We start from the raw sequence: 12,264 nt of genomic DNA on the forward strand, positions 1-12,264 counted from the left end.
AACTCACCATTGAAAGTAGTTAGAATATGTAAGAAATTGTGTGATCAATACAATGTGGGTGGGAAAGGAATGGAAGACAATTGTAGACACCAGAGATAATGTGAGAAGAGGGTGGGAAAGGACAGAGGGTCAGAAAGAGGGGTAAAAATAATTCTAGGAACTAGAAATGGAAAATTTTTTGTAATAGCATGATTAAGTCACTATGCAGTATATATTGGATGGGAAATCACATTTTGTATGCTGTGATGATGCTTAGGAAAAGAATGTAAATTAAGTTACAAAAAAAAAGTTTCATTATTCAATGACTGCAGTAAGATATATAGCCCCAGCTAGCTGCTACTTTATGGGATGTGTAAAGTTAGACTTGTGTTCATGGAAATGTATATATCACCTGTGTTTGCTATGAAAATATTTAGATTAACTAAGGTCTTTAGTAATTCAAGAAAATGTGAGGGGAAAACAGTATAGAAAGCAAACATAGATACCAGAGTCAGTGTGGGAGGAGAGTGGGATATGGCAAAGGGTAAGAGATAGGGAATCAAGGAGGGGGGAAAAAAGCAAAACATACAGAAAACAAGAAATGGAAAATTATTTGCTGACAATAACATGTTTGTTGATGTGCTTGATTGAGACAATATACAGTGTACTCTGGATGGAAAATCTCATTTTATATGCTGTAATGATGTATAGTGAATGAATGCAAATAAATAAATTGAAATAAAAAAAGTATGTCTTAATGCCGATTAAGTATTCTATGGTTTTGTGTATTATAACTATGTTCTCAAGTGAGCTGGAGCTTTCCTTCCTTATTCTTTTCTTGTTAAGTTTTGATATTAACATTACACACTGTGATGAGGTATACGTCCACTTTTTCCATACTCTTTAATTACCAGTGTAATGTTGGCTTTATTTCTTCCTTGGTTGTTTGGTTGAACAGCCTATAAAATCAGATGGTTGTGGCATTTGTTTATTTATTTATTTTTTCAAAGAGGTTTTTGCCTTAGGATGCATGCGCTTGCTGGAGACAGACAGAGACAGAGACAGTAAGAGGGAAAGTGAGAAATCACCCCCCAGGGGGGATGGCCACACCACAATCCCTTCTCCTCCATCTTCCTCCTGGGATCTTGGGCACGCACGCACACACATCCAGCGTGATTTTTCAAGCCACTGGGTCTGAGACTGAAACTGCAGTTGATCATGTGGGAGTCCAGCGACATAACTGCTATACCATTATATGTTATTTTATTTTATTTTTTAAATTTATTTTATTTATTTATTTTATTTATTTATTTATTTATTTATTGCTATGGAGAATATGTGCTCACCAGAGACAGAAAGAGAGAGAGGGATAGAGAAAGAAAGAGAAGGTGAGAAAGCACCATCCCAGGGAGGATGGCCACCCCCCTTCTTTTCTGTTCTCCTCTCATAACTTTGGGTATGCACACCTGCACCAAGCACGTTTTTTAAGCCATTGGATCCAGGACTCGAACTGTGTAGCTGGTATGTGGGTTCCAGCTGCCTTAACCTCCACGCCATCTGCTGGCCTTGGTTTTGGCATTTTAAACTACTGATACAATTACTTCATGCTTATAAAATTATTTAGGTTTTTAATCCTTAAATCTGTTCTTCAGAGTTTTTTTTTATTTTAGGAATTTGCTTATTTTATCTATATGTCCAAAATTGTTAGCATAAAGTGATCCATAATAAGTTAATATGTGTTAATGTATGCAGCATCTGTAGTTAGGATGTTTCCTCCTGATTTCTGCTATTGTCTTTTTGTACTTTCAATTTTAAAAAATTGTTGTTGAAGTTAGTTTTAGATTGTAAACTTAGCTATATTGTGTTTCGCTTGCATCCCATATATATATTTATGTGTGTGTGTGTGTTGTGTGTGTGTGTGTGCGTGCGTGTGTGTGTGTGTGTGTGTGTGTGTATTTAGGGTTTTTTTGCCATAGGAAGCATGTGCTCAGAGGGAGAGTGAGAAATCACTACCCAGTGGGGATGGCCACGCTACGATCCCTTCTCCTCCATTCTCCTCTTGGGACTTTGGGTACACATGCCTGGTACGTTTTTTAGGCCACTGGGTCTATTTGAACTGCAGAGTGTGCCACGTGGGATCCAGCGCCTTAACCACCCTGCTACCTGCTGACCCCTGAATCTCATATCATTTAATATGTGGAGTTTTCATTCAGTTTTACAAAATTTGTAATTTTTAGTTATTTTCTTTTACTTTTTACTCTTCAGAAGTATTATTCTGAGTTCTCAGACTACTAGAATTTATTGATTTTTATTTCTAAGATAATTAAATAGGAGCTACAGAATGTATTAAGTCTAGTGTCAATCTTTAGATTTTGTTGATTCTTTATGGCCTATTATGTTGCATTCTACTGAATAGTTTGTGATGTTTGAAAATAATGTATGTTCTATAGATGTTGTGCATATTGTCTATGTATATTCATTTGATTATGCTTGTTAATTATATTGTTAAGTGTGTTTTTCTTGTTACTGAGTTTTTTTTGTCTGCTTCATCTCTAACACTAAAAGAGATTTTTAATTATCTTTTACTGTGTGTGTGTATACTTTTTTTTTCTTTTTAAAGAGAGAGAGAGATTTTTGCTATGGGTGTGTGTGCTCGCTGGAGATACAGAGACAGAAAGACAGAAAGTGAGAAATCATCGCTGGAGATACAGAGACAGAAAGACAGAAAGGAAGAAACCCCCCCCCAGGGGTGATAGCCACTCTGCAATCCATTCTCCATTCTCCTCTCAGGATTTTGGGCGCACACACACTTGCCCAATGTGAGTTTCAAGCTGCTGGGTCCGGAATGAAAACCGTGATCAACCAGATGGGAATCCAGTGACATAACCATTATGCCACCTGCCGTTCCCAGCCTTTTACTGTATATTCTGATTTGTGTATTTCTGATTTGTGTGATTTTTGCTTTATGCATTTTGTTTGTTATTAGGTACTTAGAAGCTTTGACCTCTTACATCATCTTGCTGAATTGTACCTTTTACCATTATTTTATTTCTAGATTTAAAAATGTACTTTATTTCTAGTTTTTATTTCATAATAGCATGAAGATATCATGTGTAGAGGGCTAGCCAGTGATGGAGAGGTTAAGGTGGCTGGATCCCACATGGCCACCTGCACATTTCAAATCCTAGACTCATCAGCTTGAAAAAGACACCGGGAACCTAGAATTCAATAGTTAATAAAAATTTGTTAATATTGCCTTAAAAATCTATTGCATCAGGGTCTGGCAGGGGACTTCAGGGTTAAGGCGTTATATTCCCTCTCACATGACTGACTGCGGTTTGAGTCTTGGACCTGGCAGCTTGCTTTCTCACTTTCACTCTCTCTCTCTTGTCAAATGAAAACAAAACAAAACAAAACAAAACAAAAATAAATATATAATTAAATAATTCTTACAAACAAAATAAACGATTGCATTGGGGCCAGCAGGTGGTGTGGTGGTTAAGGCAGTGCACTCCCACATGACCGACCCAGGTTAGAGTCCTGGACCTTGGGGCTTGCTTTCTCACTTTAACATTCCTTTACTCTACTTCTTTCTGGTGAGTGTGCATGCCCTGTAGCAAATTTTTGTTTAAAATGTAAGTAAAATTAAATAAATAATTAATAAAATGATTGCATCTAATATTATGACATCAACTTTTGGTTATAATTTGCTTATTATTTTCCTCCCATTTTATCTGTGTCTTTTAAACATGGTATTTCTAAATTTAAAAAATCTAGTCTGGCCCCAAATCCTGGGACGAGAATGGAGGAGAAGGTTTTGTGGCGTGGCCGTTTCCTCTGGGGAGTGGTCATTCTCTCTCTGGGGAGTGCACGCCTCCCTTCACCCCAAAAATGCCTCCCTTTACCCCAAAAATTCTACTCTGAGAGAATCTTTAATTGGGCTACTTAGATTATACTTACTATAATTACTGATATATTCTCATTTATTTCTACTGTTATTCTGTAATTTTATTTTTCTACTTGATTGATTAGTTTTTTCTTCTGCTATCTTAGAAGTTATACTCTGTTTGCTTTCTTTTGGTGGTTACCCTAGAAATAATAAGACTCACACCTTACCTTTCTCTGATGTTAATTAGTATAGTTATCCTTTTCGTGAATAAGTCTAGAGCAGTTTTAATTATTTTCTAAGCATCCTTTCCCAACTTATATGCTACTTGTATCCAGTATTTTAATTATATGTGTAAATATATGGATCTACATACAGGACGAGGACATAAGAGACGACAAGAGTACGATGCTTTGTATAGGATGTATGTGTTTAATTAACCTGGGTATTACTTTCTTGTTGTTAATACTTTTTTATAACTTAAACTTACCCTTTCTTTCCCTAGTGCACACCCTTTCAAATTTCTTTTGTCAAAGATATGCTAGTTGCAAATTCAGTTTTCCTTGGAAAATATCTTTATTATAATTTTGACAGAAATGTATTAAATATTGAATTCTAGGTGTCTAGTTTGTTTTTCAAGCCACTGAGTCTGGGACTCGAACTGTACAGTTGACCTGGGATCCAGACACCTTAACCTCCCGGCCACCTACTAGCCCCTTATGCATGATATCTTTATGCTATCATACATTACTTTTTTTGTATTTGGGTTTTTTTGAGAAATTTTTGTTATAGGGTGCGTGCACTTGCAGAAGAAACAGACAAAAAGCGAGATATCACCCCCTCAGGGGGTATGGCCACACTGCAATCCCTTCTCCTCCATTCTCCTCTCAGGATCTTGGGCACGCACGCACACGCACACATGTCCTGAGTGAATTTCAAGTCACTGGGCCTGGGACTCAAACCACACTGGACCATGTGGGAGTCCAGCACCTTAACCACTACGCCACCTGCTGGCCCCCATACATTTCTAAATAAGTAGATGCTGTCTGGTAGTCACTGATGTAACAAATAATTATTTATCCCACTGTACGCCAGGCACTGCTGAAAGGCTTGGACCACTGTGAAAAGCTTCTCGGGGCAAGCCCTACCTTCATGGAGGGCTAACTGTAGCAGGGACACGGCTTAACGAGGAGAAGGAGATGGCAGCCAGGTCTGTGTGCTGCGAAGGGAAGGTACGGGGAGCTGAAGTGACTGGGTGGTCCTGTTTTGGGAACGTTGTAGGAAACGTGTGTGTGAGCCGGGAAGTATCTGAGAGAAGAACGCTCTGGGCAGAGGGGCTAGAACACCACTCACGGATGCCCTGGCCCGGGATATTCCTGGCCAAGTAGTGCCAGCGTGAAGCCTTGTGTTCAGGGGTCCTGTTGCCTGGAACATGCTTGATAGATGTTAAACACTGCTGTGATTAATGTGACTTTGGCCTACGTTGCCACAGTGTATAAAATTTATCTGCTCCAAATTTACTTTTTTGTTGGAAGCTAGATTGTTAAAAGAACTTCTCCTTGAAAATAAAAATATGCCAGTCCTCAGCTTATTCACACCAACGGAGTAAGGTCATGCTTCTCTGAGTTTTCCACCTACGTACTCTTTTTATTTTTTTTTTTAAGAATTATTTTATTTAGCTTCATTTATTTATTTATTTTAATTTGACCTGAGAGGGACAGAGTGAGAGAAAGATAAGGAAAGTGAGAAAGCAAGTTGCCACATCTGGGACTTGAACCATGGTCAGCCATGTGGGATTCCAGTGCTCTTATCCACCATGCCACCTGTCAGATCCTCCACCTAGGTACTGTTAATGCAGAGAAGATTGAACCTCCGAGGCTGTCCGTGTGTATGTGCACGTGTATACGTGTTCAGGTTCTTGTGTAGTTTTTTGCAGTCTTTGTTTTCTTCTACAGATGCAGGCCAATTTTGTCTTCTATGTAACATTTGTGCTGGGCCAGCAGGTGGCATGGAGGTTAAGGCAGCTGGATCCCACATGGCTGACTTTCTGTTTTGGGTCCTGGACTTGGCAGCTTGAAAACCATGCAGGGAGCGTGTTCAGTTCCCCTCCCCCCCCCCCCCCCCCCCATCTGAAAAAAGTCCCAAGAGTAGCATGGAGAAGGGATTGTGGCCTGACCATCCACTCTGCAGAGTGATTTCTCACTGTCTCTGTCGCTCTTGGGTGAGTGCACGTGCCGGATAGCAAAAAACCCCAAATAGTATTTGTGCCTGTTTTAATACTGAGATAATGTTTCTGATGGTAGTTTGGGGAGCTGTGCCATGTCTGTCTTGTGCACTGAATCCCCTTGCACCGGACTCCCCTCCTGGCCTGCCCCAGTGTGGGAGCCTGGATTGGAGCCAGGTGGTGTGTGCTCTGGCTGATGTTCAGCAGCAGCTGATGGTACCCAAGGGCGTTAGGGTGTGGGTGCGTGGTTCTGCTGTCCAGTATCCCGTAAATGTTCAGCTTCCTCCCATAAATTAAAGTAAAAACCGAGAAAATGCATCCATCCTGTCACTGTCAGAATCACCAGAGAGAAGGTGTAGCAACAGCGATTTTCCATGTCGCTTTCATTTGGCCTTGTAGTTCATAATGTGACACTTTCGCAGGCTAATTTTGTTATAAATTTATGTTTCACTGACATAATTTTAAGATGAACTTGGCAGTTTCTGAACATTCGTTAATAGTGGGTGTGGGTGCCTCAAGGCATGGTTTGTGGGGTCAGAAGAAAACCATACTCATCGACATTTTGCCAGCAAAACAGCTGTCAGGAATGGCCTAGATTGGTGCCCGTGCCCCCTCACTCTTCACTTGCATCCCGATTCTGGCCCTCCGCTGCTTTGGAATCCCTCTTAGCAGCTCTCCCAAAACGGTGGTCACTAATGGATCAGAGCTGCCTAGAGACGAAAGTCACTTGCTCCTGCTCTGTCCTGTTACACATAGATGAACCTCGTTTGGACAGCTGGGAACAAACTCTGAGGTAGTGAACTCTATCATTCTTCTAGTTGTATATATTTTTATTATATATATAAAACATATTTTTACATTTAAAATTTGATAATTTTATATTTTAATAATATACATTTTTAGGTTTTATTTCTAGAATATTAAGTGAAATATACTTTAAGTTTTTACTAAAAGCAAAGATGTTATGTATTTGAGTTAGGTGTGGTTTGATGTTCCTAGCTTGAATTCTTCCCTAACAGAAAGGTCAGACTACTAATGAATAGGAAATTAAGATAACAGATATAGAGATTAAAGAAAGAAATTGTAATACACTGTTCTCAAGCATCTTCTTCAGAGACCAGGGTTTCAGAAACCCCCACTTGGACATCTTCAGAATGTATCCTGATTTCAAAAGTAACAAAGTTTGTCTAAAATAGTGAGTCGACGTCTTCAGTTTTTCAGGTCTTTGATTAGTCTGAATAAGGGAGTTTTACATCTGGTGTTTGTGTCTGTGTTAAAGGAAGTGGTTATAGAAATAATGTAATAATTTGTGAAATGTGACCATTCGGTTTGAATAAATAATACTTGCTTACTATAAAACCTTAGCGTTTAGTGTTCTGTTTGGGAATTTCAAGTACAAATTTGGAAAAAATGACAAATATAGAAAATATTTTGCTAACAGAATAGTACTGAAATGTACGGAGGTGAAAAAAAAACCACATGGCATCGATTTCATAATCTTGGAGCATTGCTAAATCATTCTTTTGAATGTCAAAATTAATATTTGAAAGCAATAATTAAGTCCATGGCTGCCAGGACTAATTGAAATTTTTGTGGAGAGAAAATGTATGATCCCAGATGTCATTACTCATTCACAATGTGTCTGGCTAATAAGAGGTTCTGGTTTTAGTTGTTTTCATATTAATTGTTTTTAACAGGACAGGATTTGTTTAATGATGTTCATTGTACATTACATTGTAAATACACATTGCGCTGTAATTAGAAGATAATATGCAAACAAACATTTTATTGAAGAAAAGTGTCACCTCAGTAACATCTAGGGCATTCTTAAAGCCACTGTGCTTTTCTTGTTCCCTCCCTCCCTCCTTTATTTCCTTCCTTTTTTCCACTCCTTTTTTTCTTTTTCCTTCCTTCCTTTTCTTCTTTTCTTTCTCTTGTCAAAAGGCATGTTCAGTCTCCTGAGAGAGACAGACACAGAGGGAAAGGGAGAAAGCATTCCCCAGTGGGGTTTGGTCACACCGAAATCCCTCTTCTTCATTTCTCCTTCTTGTTGGGTTTTGGGACATGTGCACATACATATCTGACATGTTTTTCAAGGTGCTGGGGATTCAAACTGCCATCACCCATGTTGACCAGCTTACCCACTGGACTATAGGGCTGACCGTTTTCTTATATTTCTAAGTACTGGTTCGATTTGGTTTGGTTTAGCAGATAGAATCTGACAGATATCACAACCTAGGGGAGTAGTCACAGGTGAGACACTGCTCCTGAAGTTCACCATGCTGGTTTAGATTGGTTTGGTATTCCACAGATGGAGGGAGGGGAGGTTTAATCAGTCTAGCCACTGTAGGTGAGAAGGGACATAATTTGGTGGTTAGGCCATGGCTTTAATCTTAGTCCAGTGGATAGCCCTGGGGCAAGTTCCTTTGCCTCTTTTCTTCGTAGGATCATTGTAGGGATTAAGTATATGTCATCTGTAAAATTTGTAGAATCACAACTGCCTTATTGTCTTATAGTAAGTGAATATAAATGACTTCTAACTTTTTCAGGTCTTTGATTAGTCTGAATAAGGGAGTTTTACATCTGGTGTTTGTGTCTGTGTTAAAGGAAGTGGTTATAGAAATAATGTAATAATTTGTGAAATGTGACCATTCGGTTTGAATAAATAATACTTGCTTACTATAAAACCTTAGCGTTTAGTGTTCTGTTTGGGAATTTCAAGTACAAATTTGGAAAAAATGACAAATATAGAAAATATTTTGCTAACAGAATAGTACTGAAATGTACGGAGGTGAAAAAAAAACCACATGGCATCGATTTCATAATCTTGGAGCATTGCTAAATCATTCTTTTGAATGTCAAAATTAATATTTGAAAGCAATAATTAAGTCCATGGCTGCCAGGACTAATTGAAATTTTTGTGGAGAGAAAATGTATGATCCCAGATGTCATTACTCATTCACAATGTGTCTGGCTAATAAGAGGTTCTGGTTTTAGTTGTTTTCATATTAATTGTTTTTAACAGGACAGGATTTGTTTAATGATGTTCATTGTACATTACATTGTAAATACACATTGCGCTGTAATTAGAAGATAATATGCAAACAAACATTTTATTGAAGAAAAGTGTCACCTCAGTAACATCTAGGGCATTCTTAAAGCCACTGTGCTTTTCTTGTTCCCTCCCTCCCTCCTTTATTTCCTTCCTTTTTTCCACTCCTTTTTTTCTTTTTCCTTCCTTCCTTTTCTTCTTTTCTTTCTCTTGTCAAAAGGCATGTTCAGTCTCCTGAGAGAGACAGACACAGAGGGAAAGGGAGAAAGCATTCCCCAGTGGGGTTTGGTCACACCGAAATCCCTCTTCTTCATTTCTCCTTCTTGTTGGGTTTTGGGACATGTGCACATACATATCTGACATGTTTTTCAAGGTGCTGGGGATTCAAACTGCCATCACCCATGTTGACCAGCTTACCCACTGGACTATAGGGCTGACCGTTTTCTTATATTTCTAAGTACTGGTTCGATTTGGTTTGGTTTAGCAGATAGAATCTGACAGATATCACAACCTAGGGGAGTAGTCACAGGTGAGACACTGCTCCTGAAGTTCACCATGCTGGTTTAGATTGGTTTGGTATTCCACAGATGGAGGGAGGGGAGGTTTAATCAGTCTAGCCACTGTAGGTGAGAAGGGACATAATTTGGTGGTTAGGCCATGGCTTTAATCTTAGTCCAGTGGATAGCCCTGGGGCAAGTTCCTTTGCCTCTTTTCTTCGTAGGATCATTGTAGGGATTAAGTATATGTCATCTGTAAAATTTGTAGAATCACAACTGCCTTATTGTCTTATAGTAAGTGAATATAAATGACTTCTAACTTTTTTTTTTTTTTTTTGCTAAAAGGCATGTGTGCTTACCAGAGAGGGGGGCAGTGAAGGGTGTGTGTGTGCTTTGCCAGAGAGGGGGGGCAATGAAAATCCTCGCCTCCCCCACTCCACACACACAGGGCATGGTCACTTCACAATCCCTTCTGTTGGGATTTTTGGAACACTCATACACCTGCCTAGCATGTTTTTCAAGCTACCAGGTCCAGGACTGGAGCTGTTCATTCAGCCATGAGAGATCTGGCTGCCCTACCGACTGCCACCGGCGGATTATAGATGACTTTTAAAAAGAAAATGTGGGGCCTGGTCATTAAGGGAGGCATATCCCACATGGCCCATCATGTGGTTTGAATCCTAGCCCTGGCAGCTTTAAAACATGGTGGGTGAGTGTGCATGCCTGCCCACACCCCTTCAGGTGCAGAGGTGGAGGAGCGAGGATCGTAGTGACTGTGCCCCTGTTGGGGGCTACTTTCTTCCCTTCTTTCTCTCTCTGTCTCTGTCTCTCTCTATGCTGAGTGCACATGCCCTCTGGCAAATTAAAAAAAAAACTGACAGTATTCGTTTGCAACTATTTGAAAACGTGTCTGGCTAGCACTTTTTTTCTTATATCGTCGTTGATAGGATGACAGGTCAGCAGTATTAAAGTTTTAAAATAATTATCCATACTACCAATATTTTTTAAAAATTTGTTTACTTCTGTGTACAATTTACATGAGTGTGTATTTTCTATCATTGGAATCATTATGGAGTGGAATGTGATTGGTTAGTCCTGCTTGCTAGTGAGTGGGCTGGATGTAGTGGTCCAATCACAGCCACATGGGAGAGAGCAGGCCAGCCTTCCCGCGAAGAGAGAAGAGGTGCTGAGCAGCTGAAGCACCTTCCTTAGGAGGATAAATAGAAAAGGAAGAAAAGCGGTTTCCCATTTTAAAATAGACAAAGACATAAAACCATGTTTACATAGAGCTGGAAACAGTGCAGGGAAACCAGCACTCATACATAGCACTAGTGGGACTGAGATGGATCGAATATTTCTGGAGGTGATGGCAGAGAAATAGAACAGTTTTCTGATCCAAACTTAACTAAAAGCATAACCTCAGACTGGCATTTTTCTGTATCACTAAATATTCTGTGGCGCCTTCATCACCTGGCGTACCAGGGCCTTTCTGCCTCCTCCACCAACCTTTCATTGCTCTGGTTTTACTGTCAGGGATACATGCAGCTTCCCAAGCTTTGAAATTTGGTTTTATTAATGCATCTAACCCTAAGGACTTCTTGTGGCACGTCTAGAATAGGCTCCACGGTTGGCTATTAATGGTGGGAAAGTCTCGGTACCAACTTTTGTTGGTGTCTAACCCAGAGTCCACCATGGCAGAAGTTGAAGGACTTACCTTCTAGAGGCCGTTGCAAGATGTCGTGGCCAGGATGGTGGTCTCCACCCCCTGTGCCCCCAAGTCTGGGGCTCACACTGGGGTGTTCTGATAGACCTGAAAGATGGAGGCCTGTCTCTTGTAGCCAAACCAGTTGGACCATGATTTCATTCTAATTATGGCCATGGGTATTGGTAGAACTGGACTTTGGAGGGTGCTGTTCCAGGGATAAAAGGAAGCAGGAGTTCGAGTTGCTGGGACCTGGGACTCCATCACACGGTAGATGATGGGATGGCTCCCCAAGCAGGCCAGTGCTCTCAGCCCAGGCCAGTGACTCCCGGTTTATAGGTCGCCAGCAGGAGCCTACTACATTGTCATTTAGAGCGTTCACAGGAGTGTCACTCTCTTTATCTGGACTGAACCGGAGCGCTCCGAAAAGACACCAAGTCCAACGGGTCTCCTCAAGAATGCTGGCAGCCCATCCACTGAGGGGTGTGGACCGCACTCTGCAGCTGGGGCAGGGATGGGGGCTGTGGGGTGGACTCTCGGGTAAACAGAACAGCTCATTGGGTTGGACTTCCTGGGACGACTGTCAGAGAAGCCTTCGAAGCGCCATGTAGGAACTCAGAGTCCTTGGGCGTGCTCCTACGGCCCAGGTGCCACGGGCTTGCAGGGTGCTTGGAACTTGGCTCTCTGGAGCAGGTGGGGAAGGATCACAGGATTCAAGTGTGCAGAGGCCGGCCTGGGTGGAGATGTCTGTGTGACAGGGTGGCCTCGCGGGTGAGGAATGTGACAGTTACCACGTTGTCAGCAGGGGGGAAAACTGCCAGGAGGGGTAGAAGCCAGCTGTGGCCTGGGGACTGTGCCAGCGAAGTTAGAATTGAATCTCCACAGCTGGGCGGTTGCAGGAGCTCAAGGGACAACAGGGAAAGA

Source organism: Tupaia chinensis, unplaced genomic scaffold (assembly GCF_000334495.1).
Source record: "Tupaia chinensis unplaced genomic scaffold, TupChi_1.0 Scaffold000685_1, whole genome shotgun sequence".
NCBI classification, from domain to species: Eukaryota; Metazoa; Chordata; class Mammalia; order Scandentia; family Tupaiidae; genus Tupaia; species Tupaia belangeri.